Here is a 20,225-nt window from a genome sequence, read left to right on the forward strand (position 1 = left end):
ATTTCTGTACACTTGCATTAACTTCAGGAAGATATATTGCTATGAGAACAAAAACTCGAATCAAATTTTTTTTTTGCCTACGATAGCAGAGCATTGTGAGAAAAATCAAAAAGCACAAATTAATCAATTTTGTTTATAAATATTTCAATATTTTAAATCTACTTTTAAAAATCTACTTTCAGGAATTGTTGTTCACAACATTTATGTAACAAAATAAATGAAAAATTCGTGCAGCAACTTTAGGAAAATTAAAATATGTTATTAATAGTTAATGAAACACTGGCAAGGGGCTAACAGTGCCTCAGTAAATAACTGAACACTGTCGGTTTACTGGAGATTTGAGTCTTAATTGGCTTTTCTCTATGTATAACGTGAATTATTTACTACAAATGTCTGATTTTTTGCACTTAAACTATCAGCTATCTTAGAAGCCACAGCTATTCAACGAGGAGAATCTGGGATATTTACATCCTTTGTCCTAGAGACTTTTTCAAGATTCTTTCATAACTTTCATGCAAAAATTTGAAATATGAATCTCGCTAAGTTCCGTCTTTATTTGCCATTTATCAAAATGTTCATAAGATTTCTTGTTCAGAAGATTGTTTGAAGAGGGCTGTCATTTCTTTGCCTTTCCTCTACAATATGCTAGCACCCATTGTACTATGAGAGTCCGTGAAAATGTTGAAAGGATGTCCGTTATTTTAAATTCGTTTGGTGTCCCAATTTCTGCTATTGGCAAAAACCTATAGAATAGACCTAGGGTCTGAGACGATGATGGCCTTGGAGAAAAAGGGCCTACGATAGCAAAGCTGTCACAGGCCCATACAAATTTCTTTCGGTCACCATCAAACTAGTGGTATTAGCACCAACTGGTTTATAAAGGGTAGAAAAGTTCCTCTGCGTACCTATCTGTGTCAATATTCTGCATTGGTACGTCAGTGTATATGTACCTAAAAATTAACTAGCCAATTTATGTATTTATCGGTATTAGGTATTGAAATTTCAGTTTTTTTTTAAATTAGTATCTATCCAAAATACTTCTACTAATAATATATATATATATATATATATATATATATATATATATTAACAATTTTAATAATCTGTATCAGTCGGAGCGTTAGAGTGCGAATTTTATGTTGGGTAATTTAATAATATGCGACTCTGAAAGAATTATATTTAAAGATTTAGATAAATTACTGTCTTCCTTCGCTGGGTTCTGCCAATAATAGATGGCTTAGGCCGAAACAGTATTATTTAATCATCGTGAGATTAACCAAGTCCTGAAGTCGATAGTTATTTCTGGCAGTGTTAGTGTAGGTCTTTCCTTGCTTCAAATCAAGTTGGTCTACAATTTTAGGTAGGATGTCATCTCGATGGAGAGTTACAGTGTCTTTCCTTGAGAAAACAGCGAAAGATTCCTTGAGGTAGAAAGCACCAGCTCTACTTTAGTCGCCCAGCAACCTTTAGTTCCTATCAGGAACAATAGTTTTCATCCTCAGCATCTGGACACCAGTCTTCCACATTAGAAAAATGACAGGATACCGTTCAACTTGATAACAATTAAGAAAACACGCTTCACCAAACTGAAGCAAAAGCTATCAAAGCACACATTTATCGTCATGGCAAACGAACTTCGACCGTTCACTCAATCTATCCAATCCCAACTCAGCACAGAATAGGAACTTGAACATTTCACAGTCCCACTTCAACAAATCCGCCCTACTCTTACACACTAACTTTTTATTTGCTGTAAAAAAGAAGCCAATTCGACTATCTGAAAAGAGCATCGGAAAATAGGCCAACCTAAAAGAACTCGAGCTCTTTTGGGCTGTCAGGTATCAGGATCCTGATATCCGAATTAAAAACACTGAGAAAACAAGTAATAGCCTTTGGAGTCATATCATATGTGCAAGCATAAACTAACACAAGCGTTTGATAATTGAATTACAGCCCCTCCCTTCAATAAATTCACCCCAGAGAAGCACAGTTTAGTCTAGATTGACAGAACAGTTGGATCATCGAATTGAATCCAAATTACGCTAAGATCATGAGGCTCGCCTTTATATAGGCACTTCCCAAAACTATGTAAAGATCATAAGGTGTTGCCACTGCCATGATATAGGTCATATAACTCGCAACTGTAAAGCATTGCCTATCTGCGTGCAATGCTCTGGTAATCACTCATATAAATCGTGCCAGAAGGTTATAGGGTCTTTCTTTCTTGTTCCACATAAATTAGATTAGATCCTAAAATGACCTGGCGAATTCTCGCACAGGCGTGAAGAAAACTACCGACTCAGAAGATGGGTGAAAATAACCCTTTATTAATTCAAAACAGAAACAGAAGGCACAGTCTTCGTGAGTTACAACTTGCAGTGAAAACTAAAACGTACGATATAATTTAAGTCAAACCTAAAATAAATAGTGCTAGATAGCACCTAAGTTACGCCTAATAGATGCACTCACAAAAACCCAACCGGCGTGATGATAAATCCGATATGGCCAAGAGGTTTACTAGCGTAACAACGAAACGTACGCTTGGCTAGCGAAACACGCTCTGAATAAACTCAGAGATTCTCCCGTTTAAATGTGCACTTCTCTTAATTTTAAATTTACTTCCTGGCGAGAGATTGTGAGGGGAAGTTGAGTTTAGATAAAGGTATCAACTTAAAATAAATTTGTTATGCAAAATAAAGAAAACTCTACAAGAAAACCAAATGCATCAACTGTTGTCATTCCGATCAAGAATAAAGAACCAATTACTCCACAGATCATGCAGTCAACCTATAGCATTATCAGTTCGTACAGAACAGAACTTTATGCAATGACGCAGAGTAAATATATTAACGCTATTTTGGAAAGGAAATAGAAAGGGTCTAATTATAGTGCAGCGTTAAAATTATGACTATAAAATATACGTTGCACTAAATGCCACGAATAAAGAACTCGAACCTAAATAGCATTTTAGTGCAAGATTTAAGCGGACATTTCAAATCCTGAAGTTCTCTAGTGGATAAACTCAAAATTAACGAAATTAAGCATACCCTACGGTGTTACAATTTAGCTAGCCCTAAAACTGGCTCTAGCCGAAGTCGGCATAAATAGGACTAATGGCAAGAATAATTATTCGACGCAGAATTCTAATTGCTAGAAGATCAAAGATTTTGACTCTGATGACTTTACGCCCTGCCCCATACAGCTCAATAACAAAATCATAAAATGTTTAAAAGCTCCATAGCAGCATATATTTAGAAATTCCGATGCAGTGTTAAGTGTTGTCATAAATTTTAATATTTTTTCAATATTTTCTCAATTCATCATTTCAGTATTCAGTTTTCTTTGTAAGAGTGCTAGCAATATTTTTGTTTCCTGTTTTCGCAATTAACTTTTGACATATATGCATAGATACAGATTCTTCCTTATTTAATTTCTTTGAAAATAATTCAGTGCGCTAATATTTGAGGGCAACAATTTGAAAAGGGATACGTCGTTTATAATGAACCAAATCAAAATCCCATTTGGAAACTGATAATCCTTTTTGGGCTAATAAATATCTTGCATAGGTAAAAAGTAATTTATCTGAATATTTCCTGACGAGACCGAAATTTGAAGGAATTAATTGAAGGTTTCAGTGTTAAAGCTTTTTACAAAGCTTGCCTTTACATTTCTGTTCTTATATTTAATTTTTAGCACAAAGGACGTTAGCCCAGAAGGGCTATTAATTTCGTTTTGGCATTTTGCGTTGAATCACAGTAAACGGCTTATCACTTTTCAAATTGTTGCCACTAAATGTTAGAGCCCTGCATTATATTTAAAGAAATTAAATAATGAAGAATCTGCATAAATGTATGTATTTTTCTCGCGTTGTAATAAAATAACGGTACCTAGAGAAGCAACCTACCATCCAATTTTGAATAACGTATGTCTCAACCGAATATGGGCATCTGGGAGCCCAAATTTAAAATTTGTATTACAGTGGCAACACTGTTATTACAGTGGCAACACTGTACGGGAAAAGGAAAAAAAAATTTTATCTCCAGAGAGAAAGACTATGTATCGGAATTCAAGATGGTTCATCAGCTGATTTTGGATGAACAGAAACGCAATAGTTTTTCTGGGGGGAAGGAAGGAATTCAATTGAGTTTGATCTACCTCATCTTGATAATGATGAATCCGATTTTGATTGAATTCCTCTTTCTACTTTTAGTATTTCTACATATTACTATTGTTTTCTAAAATTCGTCTCGTTTGAAAACAATAATTTGATTTTTTTTTATTGGAAAATTTTGGGATTCTACTAGTTTTTATTTTATTTCTTGCACGGCTTTTTGAATTAGGTTCTAAATTTCTAACTTTTTTATTTACAAATGTATAAATTATTATTTACATATATAATTATATATTTATATTACAATATATTATTGCCATTATATTATATTAAATCAAATAACGTTAAATTTTAAAGGCTAACTTTAATTTTTCGAAATAATATTAAACACAAAAAAATTTCTTTCAGCAAAAGGCCTTAACATACTATAAATAATTTAATTTTGAAACTCAAGTTCATTTAATTCCGATCAAATTGTATGATGAAACACATAAATTTCCAAATATTTTCAATTCATTTTTATATAATGCTTTAAAGACTGATCACTATAAAATACAGATTATACTGATATTTAAAAATAGAATTAAACATTATACTGATTTTTAAAATTAGGCGACAAAGCATTTTGCAAATTTTTAAAATTAGGCTGCAAAGCATTTCGATTGGTATTAAAACTGTACAAAGTTCAATCGCTTTCGAGAGAATCGGAAATAAGCACCTCTTCTTCGGAAGCGAAAATGTTTGAACAAAATATCGCAACTTTTATTCTCTTGTTGAAAACAGATATATATCTGAGTACCCTCAAAATTAGCGTTTCATCCAACATATGCATCAAACTAAATATGCTTTTTCGTCTAATTTTATATTCTAAGTTGACATGTTTCTTTTTCTTTTAATTCTTGATTGAAGACTTTCTATAACTTAAGCATAATTTAGTATTTTAATTACAATTCTAAACACATGCATAATGCTTTCTAGAAATAACCTGTAAAGAAGAATTAATTGCAGTACTCATTAATACTAAACATTATCTAGTTTGTTACAACATTAAACAATCGAGAAGATACATTCTAACACATGAAGATTTACTTTCAAAGGTCTATTAAATTAAACATAAACATCGCTAATTCAGGAGCATAAAACCAACATTCGTTTATTAGAAACTGTTTACTTTCGATTGATCAGTTTATCTGCTTATGCTTACGTAACTATATTATTAAAAAATATGAAACATGGCTCTTTTAAGAAAACAAACAAGCCACTTTCTTAGCTTCTAATGTTTAATATACTACAAGCTTCAGAGCAATTAAAATTTTATATAGGTGCATTTCAAACAGAAATCGAAACTTTTTAGTGCTTGAATTACTTCCGCTGACAATGGAAGCATAAATATCCTACTGTGGTGTACTATCAGGAGCTCTTAAATTCTCCAAAAGAATACAGTAAGTTAGAATAGTTCCCAAAGTGCCCAAAATAAAGCTTCTGTTCAGAGGTAAGATTCTCCAAATAGTCAGAGGAATATCCTTACTTGTAATATATATCAGGAGTAGGTGCGTTGTTGTAATACTTGTTGCAAATTCTGGAAGTTGCTGAACTGCAGCGTTCACTTTTTTTCCAGCATCAGATACTCTAGAAGCCGAAACACACATAGCGATGAATGCCACCAAACTCGAAATGAAAACAAGAGAAACCGCAAAACCGTATGCTTTGCCCTCGAGAGGACTCGGATACTGCGCCACAGCCAAAGCCATATACATAACAGCTCCATTAAAAAGAGTTGAGAGGAAGACCAAACTTGATATACTGTCGTCAATCTTGGTTACTATGTCAATAATGCCGGTATAATTTCGCAGCTGACTATACATATTTCCCACATCATCTAATTGTATAGTGCTTTTAAATTTTAGAATAGCACATCTCAAGTAACTACACACAGAAACATAATACATAATAAAAATATAAACTGGTGTACTTGCAAATAACATTATATTGATGTTAATCACAACAATAAGTATATCATTATAGACTGATTCTTCCAATTTGTAGCCACAAAATACTATATGAAGAATTGGGTGATGTATATTGTCTAAAATCGATTTTATAGAGAATGAATATCCAGTCATGAGAATAAGAACAGTTGAAATTATCCAAAATTTTACCCATTTTTCTGGGTATTGTTCGGGCTCTATTTTCAAACGCGAAATATCTTGCAGACTCTCTTTCAGTTGAGGAAGTTTCCAACACAGAATACATCGATGAATTAATGTTACAATGTGTAACAGCAATCCTGCCATTTCCACTGCTTTGTGATTTCTGGTGATGTTTATGACCATAGAAATGCAAATTGAAACATGTAGCATTGCAATAAGGAGCGAAAAGCATTTCAGCCAGCCTTTGCAAATTCTGCAAATCAAATTGCCATCCTTTGAATTTGAGAGATCGGTCACGGCACATAGAGGCAGAATAGTGAATATTACTTTAAAGTACACTTGTTTTCTAACATCTTCCATTATTATGTTTTATTCCAGCCAACGAAGTGTCTTTAAAAATTAAAATATTGTTCGAGGAGATGAAAAATGTTCGTCGCGAAAACAGAGAATTTTCTGAAAGAACAACTGTTTAAAATTTTGCATTAAATATTTCTCGGGTAAGGTCTATTAATTCGTAACTGCGTAGTAGAAGAGAAAAATTAAAACTGCTTGTTGCTAAGCTACACAAGTCGATTTATATAAGTCATGAGTAGGTAAATATACTTGTCTATGATCATCCGTTATACCATGTCATTGCTTAAGCTAAATAAATTTACATCCATGAAAAGTCATTTACAGTTTCATAATAGCTTCCTGTTTCAGATAGTCTTAATTATATTCGGGATTTTTAGAGACGAAGTTATAAAAAAAATAGTTTGTCTTTTATTTCGTGGAGCTCTACTGTAGAATATAAAGAATGAATTTTTTATAATATAATAGCAAAGCCGTTTTTGTATTTCATATTGTTGCGTGCGTACGGGTTCGTTATGAAATGAATGCACAAGTCCGATGAAAAATGAACAAAAAAAAATTTATTATTATCACAACAAAAATGCTTAAATTTTCTCAAATTATCATGCAGTATTACAATATCTCACAGTAGTTATCTTTTAACTCAAATGTCCAATAGAACGCAATTAAAAACAGCTAAAGAACGCTAATCCGCGAATTCGCTACAATCAACAAGAGCAGTTTTCTAAACAACAACAAACTAAGCAACTACTACAAACTGAGATGTTTTCCTCCTTTTATAAGATTTTAAAATCACGCGCTAGAATTTTCCAGTACTTTCTCGAAATCAAAAAGAGATATTTATTTATTTAATGCACGCGCTCTTGTAATTTCAATTTTACGGCTTAGCTTTCTTTTAATATTCGTCACGCGCTGCACTGCGCGAGAAATAAAATCATTTAATTTGTAATTGAACTAACATTAGCTTTTTAAATACCAAATTCGTAACACTGCCCCCTTCCCAAGGACTGCACGTCCCGGGCAGTACAATCCCTGGACAGGAAGCTAAACTTACAACTGTGGCATAAATGCATTAATAAGCATTACATTACAATAATAAACAACATGAACAATAAATGCAATACATAAAACAAATCAAATACACATTTAAAAACAAAATGGACCATGGTCTTATACTATTTACAATTATTTACATTATGTACTATGGCCATAGTAATGAGCTAACCTGTCGTAAGAGTTCGAAGACTCACGGATCCGAACCATGACGTCATTTAGCCTGTTTAGGATTGTGTGCGAACCATCCCAAGGTGACTGTAAATCAGGCCTGACTCCTTTTCGTCGAATCGGGTTCCACAACCACACCTTGTCTCCTTCGTTGGATCTATGTCCAGCAGCTCTCGTGTTGTATCTGGTCTTCACTTTCTCCGTCGCCAAGTTCACTCGCTTTCGTGCGGAACGGTGCATCACTTCAAAACGGGCCTTGACATCTTGGATGTGTTCCTCAGGCGATGAAGGCGCATCCGTACGGCGATGAAACAGGCGGTCACAAGGCAGACGAAGGTCTCGACCGAAGAGCATCTGAGATGGAGAATAGCTGGTAGTCTGGTGTTTCTTTTCGACCCTAGCATGATTTCGGCTGTTTCTCGAGCTGGTTCTTTCGGACAAAGCGTCGGCATTTCCAGGTGAGGATCCCTTCTTAGGATGGATAGTCATGTCTTTAGATCCTGAAAGCAGTTTGTTGTTTTTCAAGTCTAAGGAAAAATTGTATTTCCTTAAAAAGTCCAATCCGAGTATGCATGGATCTGTAATATCCGCCACATATGCCGTGTGATGGTAGGCGGCACTTCCAAACGTGATGTTTACGTTTAACTTCCCAGTTATGTCGATCTTGTCACCAGACGCAGTCTGAAGGGTAACACAGGATGGCGTCCAAATAAGTTTATCTTTAAATTGTTCAGCTAAATCTTTCCTAATGATGGTAACATTAGCTCCTGTGTCAATGATCATACTGCAAGGAACTCCATCGATATTCCCATTGATGGACAGTCCGTTATTGTTGCCACTCACTGTATAAATTTTAAGAGCTTTAAAACAAGGTTTTTCACTATCTGGCAACCTCCGTTCCTCGATATGGTCACTAATTTGTTTACTGCGTTGTTGCTGAGAAATGGTCTTATTTTCCGTACCTCGGGGTGTTCTGCAGTTTCTTCGTATGTGGCCTTCAACTCCGCAGTTCCAGCACTTTAGAATTAGTTTCTTTTCACTTCTGTTCCGTCTCAAGCCACTGACTTGTCTGGTAAAATCATCTGCTTTATATTCCGTACCCTGGGGTGTTCTGCAATTCCGTCTTAGGTGACCTTCACTACCACATCTCCAACACCTTAGAGCCACTTTCTTCTCGCTCCTACTCCGTATCAAATCTTCGACTTGTCTGGCTAAATCCTCTAAACGAGCCATCAGTTGATCCACTGGCTCATGGACTCGCACAGCTCTAACTGGGTAGCGATCTCTACTAGTTGCTTGCTGGGCTGCCTCGAACTTCATGGCGTACAACAGAGCGCTTTTTATGTCCTTTACATCTGCCATTCGAAGAGCTTTCTGTATTTCAGTATCTCGGATGCCGTCGATAAAGTATTGTAAGGACAGGATTTCCCTTGTTTCTGTCGGGCATTCCGAAAAGGCGAGATGGGACAGCCTTTCAACATCCGCGGCGAGCTCCTGAAGTGTTTCGGTAGGCTGCTGTTGACGAGATTTTAATTGGAGCCTGCTGTAGTCTTTTAAACATTTCTCGCCGAAGCGCAGCTCCAAAGCGCCGGATAGAGCTTCGAAATCTAACCTTTTGTTTTCGGGAAGAGTCTGAAGGATATTCGCTGCGTCGGCTCTTAGAGAAGCGGCGAGATGACAGGCCTCTGCTTGGGAATCCCATCCATTCGCATCCGCCACGATAGAAAATTGTGTCTTATACACCTGCCAGGAGGTCTTCCCATCATACGTGGATACCTTCAGAGGTGGACGAGCAGGCATTGGTAAGAATTTAAAATCATCACTCCTGCTCCCTGCCGACGTTACGAATTTCTTTAAAGTATCCATTTCTTTGGCAACTGCAGAAACTCTCTCATCAATTTGTTGCTCGATTTGGTGTTGGACGGCACAAACTCTTCCTTCAATTCGTTCCTCCACAGCAGAAACTCTCCCTTCTATATGTTCTTTTACAGAAGAAACTCTTTCTTCTATTTCTTCTTTCACCGAAGAAACTCTTTCTTCAATATGATCTTTTACGGAAGAAACTTTTTCTTCAATATGGCCAACTTTATTTTCAACTGCGTCAATTCTGCCTTCCATAGCTTCAAATTTATTTTCTATTATGCAAGTAATTTCTCTTTTCATTTCTTCTTGACCAGCTTGAACGGCTTTCATTTCGTCCTTAACGGATTCCTGGCCCAATTTCATTTCTTCCTTAACGGATTCCTGGCCCAATTTCATTTCTTCCTTAACGGATTCCTGGCCCAATTTCATTTCCTCTTTAATTTCTTCTTTAAATGAGGCAAAGGCTGATATTAACTGCCTTAATTGCTCTTCCATCGCTCTTGTTATTGGCATTCAAATCCCACTTCTGACACCAAAAATTGTTGCGTGCGTACGGGTTCGTTATGAAATGAATGCACAAGTCCGATGAAAAATGAACAAAAAAAAATTTATTATTATCACAACAAAAATGCTTAAATTTTCTCAAATTATCATGCAGTATTACAATATCTCACAGTAGTTATCTTTTAACTACTCAAATGTCCAATAGAACGCAATTAAAAACAGCTAAAGAACGCTAATCCGCGAATTCGCTACAATCAACAAGAGCAGTTTTCTAAACAACAACAAACTAAGCAACTACTACAAACTGAGATGTTTTCCTCCTTTTATAAGATTTTAAAATCACGCGCTAGAATTTTCCAGTACTTTCTCGAAATCAAAAAGTGATATTTATTTATTGAATGCACGCGCTCTTGTAATTTCAATTTTACGGCTTAGCTTTCTTTTAATATTCGTCACGCGCTGCACTGCGCGAGAAATAAAATCATTTAATTTGTAATTGAACTAACATTAGCTTTTTAAATACCAAATTCGTAACAATATTATGTAAGAAATGTGAGCAGGAAAGACCATTTTTGCAATGCAAAGAAAGATTAAGAATACCATTAAAAATGCATATTTTTTTTATACTTTAAGTACGCGATCCCAAATACAGCTTTAATGTTTTCAGTTATTTAAAAGATCTATTTAAACTTTAAGCTTTAATAAATCGTTATTTTTAATGATTCTTCTGGTTTCTGATACCTTTTCATTAAAAATTTAGTAATTTTACTGGTTTTGATTTTATTTCTTTTGTGGCTTTGTGAATTAGGTTCTAAACTTGTAAACTTTTGGGTATATATACACATATATAAACTATTTCTTACATACAAAAATATATGTTTATATTATCGTATATTATTGCCGTTAGTTTTTATTAAATTAAATAAACTCAGATTTTAAAGGCAAATCTTAAATTTTCGAAATAATATTAGACAGAAAAAATTCTTTCAGCAAAAAGGCTTTATTGAGTTATAAATAAATTAATTTTGAAATTTGACTGCATTAAATTCAGATAAAATTATTTGGTGAAACACATAAATTTGTGATAGTAACATCAATTAAATTTTATGTATTGCCTTACAGACTGATCACTATATAATACTGATTAATTATACTGAGTTTTAAAATCAGGCGGCAAATCATTTCGATTGGCGTAGAAATTGTGCAACATTCAATCGATTTCGAGAAGATCGGAAGTAAATACCTCTTCTTCAGAAGCGAAAATATTTTGAGGAAAATATTTGGCAATTTTTATTTTCTTGTTGAAGACACACCTGTGTGTGACCACCCTCAAAATTACCGTTTTATTCAAAATATGCATCAAACTAAGTTTGCTTTTTAGTCAGATTTTGAGTTCTAAGTTGATGTGTTTCTTTTTGCTTTAATTCTTGATTGAAGATCTTTCTAGAACGTAAGCGCTATTTAGTATTTTAATTACATTTCTAAACACAGACATAATGTTTCGCAGAAATACCCAATGAAGATGATTTAATTGCAGTAAGCATTAATACAGTAATTTAGTACACATTAATAGTAAACTTTATCAACTTTGTCACAACTTTAAACAATCGAGTGGATGCATTCTAACACATGAAGAATTACTTTCAAATGTCTATTAAAATAATCATAAACATCGCTAGTTGAGGAGCATAACACCACCAACATTCGTTTATTAAAGACAGTTTTCTTTCTCTTTCTTAGTTTATTTGCTTACTCTTACATTGTAAAGATATTGTTTTTTTTTTTTTTTTTTTTTTTTTTTTTTTTGAAGCAGGAAAGATGAAAAATGAGCAACGCCTTCACCGGGAATCGAACCACGGACCTCTGGAATACGCGCCCAGCGTGAAAACCGCTACACCAGGAAGGCATGCCAAGAAGGCCGGAGAAATATCTTATATACACCCCCTTTTAAAGGGCGAATGGGTTTTTTAGGGGACCCAATCGCCATATCCTGGGTGTGGAGATTCACCATCCCAAACCCTTTTAGTTCGGGCGCCACTGTAGAGACTTATGTATTTTTTTGAAGCAGTAAAGATGAGAAATTAACAGCGCCTTCGCCGGGAATCGAACTTCGTACCTCTGGAATACGCGTCCAGCGTGCAGACCACCACACCACGAAGGCATGCCAAGAAAGCGGGAGAAATACCTTATATCATAACTATATTATTAAAATACAAATATGAAACTTACCTTTTAAGGAAACAAACGAGTCACTTACTTAGATTTTAATGTTTTAATATACTACAAGCTTCAGAGCAACTCAAATTGTATAATTGCATTTCAAACATATATCGAAAATTTTTAGCACTTCAATTACATATATCTTGCACAAATTGTTAGTGCATTACCTTTGTTGACATCAAGAGTTTCTAAAATTAGTTTAATTAAACGCGAAATGAGGATAAATTTTGTACCACCACAAATATTAATAACAGATTTCTTACACAGATGCTAATGATTTACCTGTTTATACATAATATTTTCTAAAACTTGTTTTGGCTTATTTTCTTAAATATCACGCTCTAACTAGTACCTAAACTATATAGCGATATAGTAATTTATGAAACTGTAGTTAGAGTCACTCTGCAATAAGCCAGATAATGGAGTTTGTCAAAGGATATAACAGAAATAATTAAATAATTCACTTATGAAGATATATCTCCTGCACAATAAGTTAATCACTCTTAATAATCAGTTCTTATCACTATTCTTTGGGCAATGGAAGGATACATATTTTAGTGTGGTGTACTATCAGAAGCTCTCAAATTCTCTAAAAGAATGCAGTAAGTAAGTATAGTACCCAAGGTGCATAAAATAAAACTTCTGTTCAGAGGTAAGATTCCCCAAATAGTCAAAGAAATATCTTTATTTGTAATATATATGAAGAGTAGGTGCGTTGCTGTGGTGCTTGTTGCAAACTCTGGAAGTTGTAGAACTGTAGCGTTCACTTGCTTTCCAGCATCAGATACTCTAGAAGCCGAAACACACATAGCGATAAATGCCACCAAACTCGACATGAATATAAGAGAAACCGCAAAACCGTAGAACTTGCCTTGGAAGGGGCTCTGATACTGTGCCACAGCCAAAGTCATATACATAATGGCTCCATTGAAAAGAGTTGCGAAAAAGACCAAAGCAGATATACTGTTGTCAATCTTGGTTATTATATCAATAATGTCGGCATAATTCCGCAACTGACTATTCATATTTACCACATCATCTAATTGTATAATGGTTTTAAATTTTACAATAGCACATCTCAAGTAACTACACACCGAAACATAATACATAATAAAAATATAAACTGGTGCAGTTGCAAATAATATTATATTGATATTAATAACAGCAATAAGTGTATCCTTATGCATTGATTCTTCCAAATTGTAACCAAAAAGTATCATATAGAACATTGGATGATGCGTATTATCTGAAATCCATTTCACAACGAACGAACATGTAGTCAAGACAATAAGAACCGTTGAAATCGTCCAGACTTTTACCCATTTTTCTGGGTATTTTTCGCGCTCTAAACGCGAAATATCTTGCAGAGTCTCTTTCAGATGAGGAAGTTTCCAACACAGTACACATCGATGAATTAATGTTACTACGTGTAACAGCACTCCTGCCACTTCCACTGCTTTGTGGTTTCTAGTGATGTTTATGACCAAGGAAATGCAAACTGAAGCATGTAGTATTGCAATAATCAGTGAAAAGCATTTCAGCCAGCCTTTGCAAATTCTGGAAATCAAATTGCCATCCTTTGTCTTTGAGAGATCGGTCACAGCACATAGAGACAAAATAGTGAACAATACTTTAAAGTGTATTTGTTTTCTAACATCTTCCATTATTATGCTTTTTTCCTGTCGAAAAGAGTCTTTAAAAATTAAAATATTGTTCGAGGAGATGAAAACTCTTCATCGTGAAATTAAAGATACTTTCTTGAAAAACAACTGTTCAAAAATTTGCATAAAAGGGTTTCTGGATAAGGTCTATTGATTGTCAACTGCGAAGTCGTAGAGAAAATTTAAAACTGCTGGTTGCTATGTTACTCAAGACGATTTATATGTCATAGGTAGGTAAATATTCTTATCTACGATCTTCCGTTATACCATGTCATTGCTTAAGCTAAATAAATTTACTTGCATGAAATGTCAATTATAGCTTCATAATAGTTTCTTGTTTCAGAGAGTCTTCATTACGTTCGCGATTTTTAGAGACGAAGTTATTAAAAAAATAGTTCGTCTTTTGAATTGATGAATTGTTTATAATATAATACTAAATCCGCTTTTGTTTTTCATATTATAGAAGAATTGTGAGAGGGAAAGAAAATCTTTGCGTTTGTTTTTGTAATGCAAAGGGGGATTATGAATGTCTTTAAAAATTCATATTTTGTTTTTATATTTTAAATACATGATCATAAATACAACTCTAATAGTTTCAGTTATTTTAAAGCTATGTTTAAACTTTAAAATTTTGATTTTAATAAATTCTTATTTTTCATTGATACGTGCATTTTGAATTAAAATTGAGAACAATACCTTTCATTGTATAAAGCAATTTGCATTAACATTCGAAATATTTTGAAGCAGCAAAATACGTAACATTACTTTTGTTGATTACTCATTCCTTAGCATAGATTAAATGCGGTTTATTAAAATTCAAGCTTATTACAAGTTTGAATCGCCCAAACTTATCGTTCAATTATAAAACAAAATCGTTCAAATTTAGTAAATGATGTATTCTTTTGGTAGCTCATTTTTTGATATATTGGAGTAACGAGGAATTAATTTACTAGTCTTCAAGTGATTTAAGTTTGAAAAATTCGTAAATATTTATTTGACATTAACTTTTTCTAATAAAATCGAATTTTGTCAAAAACTGCTACTAATTCGAATTTTGAAAACAATTGCTCCGAGACACGCAAAGATTACATATGAATAATGTAGATAACAAACTCTATGAGTCGTGGCCTACGAGTGGCTGAGACCCGTGGAGCTTGTTATCTGCATTATCCGTTCGCTAAATACTGGTAGTTCGACTTTCCACCTGATATTAAATGGCCTTCCGTCTTTTTCTCCGAGCGAAGAACGTACGTATGCAGGTCTGCATGTTGCGCTGGTTAAAGATGGGAGAAACTAGACTCATGGATTGGTTTGATTTATTTAATTATGGCAAAGCACTCAACTATCTGCCTAGATAGAGAGATGCCTTCGTGGAGGGCCTTATAATGGAAACTGGCTAGTTTACTTGCTACAAGTGGGGAAGACAAAGAAAACATCCATGCAGCCATCTCATTCGCCTGATATCGAACCCCAGACAGAACTACCAGTGTTCAGCTAATTGATAATGCAGATACCAAACTTCATGAGTCTTGGGTCACTCATTAAGACTCATTAAGGGTATTTATAAGAGTTAGCATATCATTATTTAAAAGACTTATTTGACTTATAAAGTATTTCTCCCGCTTTCCTAGCGTGCCTTCGTGGTGTGGTGGTTCTGCACGCTGGGCAAGTATTCTAGAGGTCCGTGGTTCGATTCCCGGTTTGCACAATTTTTATCTTTCCGAAAAAATACCTAATGTCTCTACAGACCGAACTAATGTGGCGCCCGAACTAAAAGGGTGGTGGATGAGGATTTCTCCCCCCAGGATTTGGCGATTTTGTCCCCTAAAAACCCCAGTCTCCCTTTAAAAGGGTGAGCATATAAGGTATTTCTCCCGCCTTCCTAGCGTGCCTTCATGGTGCTGTGGTTCTGAACGCTGTGCCAGTATTTCAGAGGTCCGTGGTTCGATTCCCGGCGAAGGCGTTTCCTCATTTTTCATCTCCCCGGCTTTTCCAATTAACCTAATGTCTCTACAGACTAAAACTAAAAGATTACGGATATGGTTAGTTTCACTATATGTAAGGATGCTGTATTTATATTTGCCTCACAAGTAAAATATCAAGGCACAATTCTGCATTATTGCATGAACAAAGCAAACATTAAAATTGCTCAAAAAATGTTTTTCCATTGAAAATATATTCAAAACATCCTTGACAACATTCAAGGCAATGGATAAAAACCTACATTTTTTTGCCTTATTTTAGACAGTTTTTCAATAGTTAAGTTGTTAATAATATTTGGGATTATATTTATGACCGTTCAGTGGGTCGAGCAGCAGACTCACTTATCTTATTCACAATAAAATAAGTTTTTTAGAAGATTTATTGACATTTCTAATCTTTTAGATACTGCATCGAATTGGAACACATTTTTCTATTAAACATAATTTTTTTTATTTGAGACAGATGTTAAATCTGCGGCAAGCACTTGTCAAGTAAATGTAGAATTTAAACTATCAGTTTATAATTTAATGCGTTTAATTGTTTGTCTTGAACTTTTGATAACTGCGCTTTAATCATTGTATGTGTGTGATGTCTCTCTTCATGAGTCATAAATTCAAAGATCGTTTCGTTTCAGGAGTCAAGGTTGGGAGAGCATTAGAATTTCAAAGCAAAACTTCAAGATTTCTTAGAACATAGAAATAACATTTATTAACGATAAACTTATATTACTTATATTACTTCTGCCTATAGCGGCCATGAAACATAATCAAGCATCAAATAAATATGACATGCGTCATTCTTCATGTTCAAGCGTCAAGTGATATATTTTTCATCGGCGCGCATCAAGAACGCCACCTATCTACCAAAAAGACGGAACATACTCCGCCCCGATGAACATTGGTTCATTACAACATTATTATAAAAATCTTCAATTTTAGATTCAAACAAGTTTTCCAAAGTTCAACAGTATATCATATAAAATAAAAATGCATAATGACAAATTTAAATTGAATAACAACATTAAATTTAGCACAAAATTTTACAAATAAAACATACTTACAATCTCTAGAAGGAAAACAAAATAATGAAACTGCTAAATTACCATAATCCACAATTGTGGTCCATTCTCTGAATCTGAAACATAATTAAATTAATAATAATAATAAAGACACAAATTATGAATATACAATTAATGGGTTTTTTTTTTTTTTTTTTTTTTTTTTTTTTTAGAGTCTTATTCACTCAATGGTAAGCGGGAAAGTTTATGTATAGGACGCTTCATTTCGCCCAATAAAGTTTTTAGTTTCACAACACGAACTTTTCCATCAGCACCAGGATATAGTTCAATTACTCGTCCAAGTCGCCACTTTAATGGAGGCAAATTTTCGTCCTTTATCAAGACTAAGTCATTGAGGGCTAGATTTGGTTTATCCCTCAACCATTTGGTACGCCCTTGTAATTGCGAAAGATAATCTCTAGACCAACGTTTCCAAAAGCTCTGGAAAATTTGCTGTGTCAATTTCCATCTTTCAGCAGGGGTTAGCTTATTATTTGTAAGATCAGGTTCAGGAATTGCGGTTAATGTAGTCCCAATTAGGAAATGTCCAGGTGTTAAAGGATTAAACTATTCAGGGTCAGATGAGATGGAAACTATTGGCCTTGAATTCAAACACGCCTCGATCTGTGTAATTAAGGTGTGAAATTCTTCGTATGTCAGAACCTGGGTCCCAATAGTCCGCTTTAAGTGAATCTTCATTTGTTTCACTCCAGCCTCCCAAAGGCCTCCAAAGTAAGGGGCAGCAGGAGGATTGAAGATCCATTGAATATTTTCACCGCTCAGGTAGTTTTGAAATGCTTCTTCAGAGGAAAGTGTAGCTTTGTATCTTCTTAATTCTCGATCAGCCCCAACAAAGTTGGTTCCTCTATCGGAAAAGATTTTCTTGGGTTTTCCTCTGCGTGACACAAATCTTTTCAGAGATGCTAGGAATGCTTCAGTTGTTAGATCACTGACCACTTCTAGGTGAATGGCCTTTGTGGTGAAGCATATGTAAAGGCAAACGTAACATTTATATCTCGTTCCTCCTCTTCCTTTCCTAGCTTTAATTAAAAAGGGGCCTGCAAAATCTAGTCCTGTATTCGAGAATGTTCTATCCGGCAATACGCGAGAAGCAGGTAGATCGCCCATTATCTGACTGGATGTGCTTGTTCAATTTTTAAAACATTTTATACATTTCCAAATTATTTTTCTTACAATTTCTCGGCCATTAACGATCCAATATTTCTGTCGCAGAACAGATAATGTTAATGTGGCTCCTCCGTGAAGGTTCACTTCGTGAAAGTGTTTGACTATCAATTCAGTAGCTTGGTGACTTTTGGGAAGAATGATTGGATACTTTGTGTTTTCTGAAAGATTCGACTTACAGAGTCTACCACCGACTCTAAGGATTTCTTCTCTATCAAGAAAGGGATTTAATTTCAGGATTTTACTGCTGAGATTCAATTTCTTCCCTGCTTTCAAAAGTCTAATTTCTTCTCTAAATTCGGAATTTTGCATGATTTTAAAAATCAAATTGCTTGCCTTATCCAATTCTTGAACTGTTAAAAAACCCTTGAGTTTTAAAGATGTAGGTTTAATATTGTGGCAGAATCTTAAACACCATGCAGTTACGCGTTTCAATTTTTTCCAGGATGAAAACCTGGATGTCAATTCAAATTCAGCCTCTTGGCTAATAACAGAACATACAGTAGTTTGACGCTGTTCTACCTGTACCTCTTCCACCATAGGCTCGATCAAAGGACCAAAAGATGATGAAGGTAAAATTTTCTCTTTTAACCACACTGGTCCATTGAACCAAAGTTTATTTCCCACTAAATCAGAAGCTCTTAATCCACGTGAAACTATGTCAGCCGGATTGTCATTTCCCTTACAGTATTTCCATTGCGAAGGTGATACAACATCTTGTATTTCACGTACACGATTAGCAACAAAGGGTTTCCATTTATCAGCGGTACCCCTGATCCAGTGAAGAACAATTTTAGAGTCACTAAAACAAAATACATTATCTTCTTGGATATTAAATAATTTCCTTACATATTTAACTATTCTTGCGGCAATAATGGCTCCCATAAGTTCTAAACGAGGCAAGGTTAATTTTTTAAGTGGGGATACACGGCTCTTTGAAAGAACAAAAGACGTACAGCAAGAATCAGGATAACGAAAATATGCAACAGCTCCATATCCCTTGAGACTGGCGTCACAAAAGACAAAAAGCTCTATTTTATCGAAATTTACACATTCATCATTTAATATGTATTTTCTAGGAATACACAAGTTGAAAATAACTTCAAGTTCAAAGTACCAAGTTTTAAATTTTTCACTCAAATAACTGGGCAAAATTGTGTCCCAATCAATACCCAATTCCCATAACTCTTGTAATAAGAATTTTATTCTGATAACAAAGGGTGAAATGAATCCAACTGGATCATAAATTTTTGCCACAATCTGTAATACCTTTCGCTTTGTAACGTGTTTCCAGTCAACTGGTTGTAAAAGTTCTTGTACATCTAATTTCAATGTGTCCTCATCCAAATCCCAAATTATTCCCAGCACCTTTAACGTTTTCTTATCCAAATTATCTTCCTTATTAATTAAACCAATATCTTGCCAATGATTTTTTAAAGATACGGAATTTGATTCAAATTTTGTTAAGTTCATACCAGCGTCTTGAAGAATTTTAACTGCATCAGTTGATAATGAGAAAACTTCTTCAACGGAGTCTGCTCCATGGATAAGGTCATCAACATATAAGGACTTATTTAGCATGTCAACAGCTTTGCTATATTTCTTTTCATAACCCTTAATATGATGTTTGATAGTGGCGGACAAAATAAACGGACTTGTTGTCATTCCAAACGGCACTCGGCACATTCGGAAAACCTTAAAGCCTAAACTATTGTCACTATTGTCGTAAGAATGATCAAAACACCTTAAAAAATTTCTATCTTCACTATCAATTTGAATTTGGTGAAAAGCCTTCTCTATGTCTGCACAAAATGCAACTTTATGTACGCGAAATTTTAAAATTATATCCAACAAGTTAGGATTTAAATTAGGGCCTGATATCAAACATTCATTTAACGATTTAGCTCCTTCAGACT

Source organism: Stegodyphus dumicola, chromosome 5 (genome assembly GCF_044657685.1).
Source record: "Stegodyphus dumicola isolate Sdum_Otavi_A_Nest chromosome 5, ASM4465768v1".
Taxonomy (NCBI): domain Eukaryota; kingdom Metazoa; phylum Arthropoda; class Arachnida; order Araneae; family Eresidae; genus Stegodyphus; species Stegodyphus dumicola.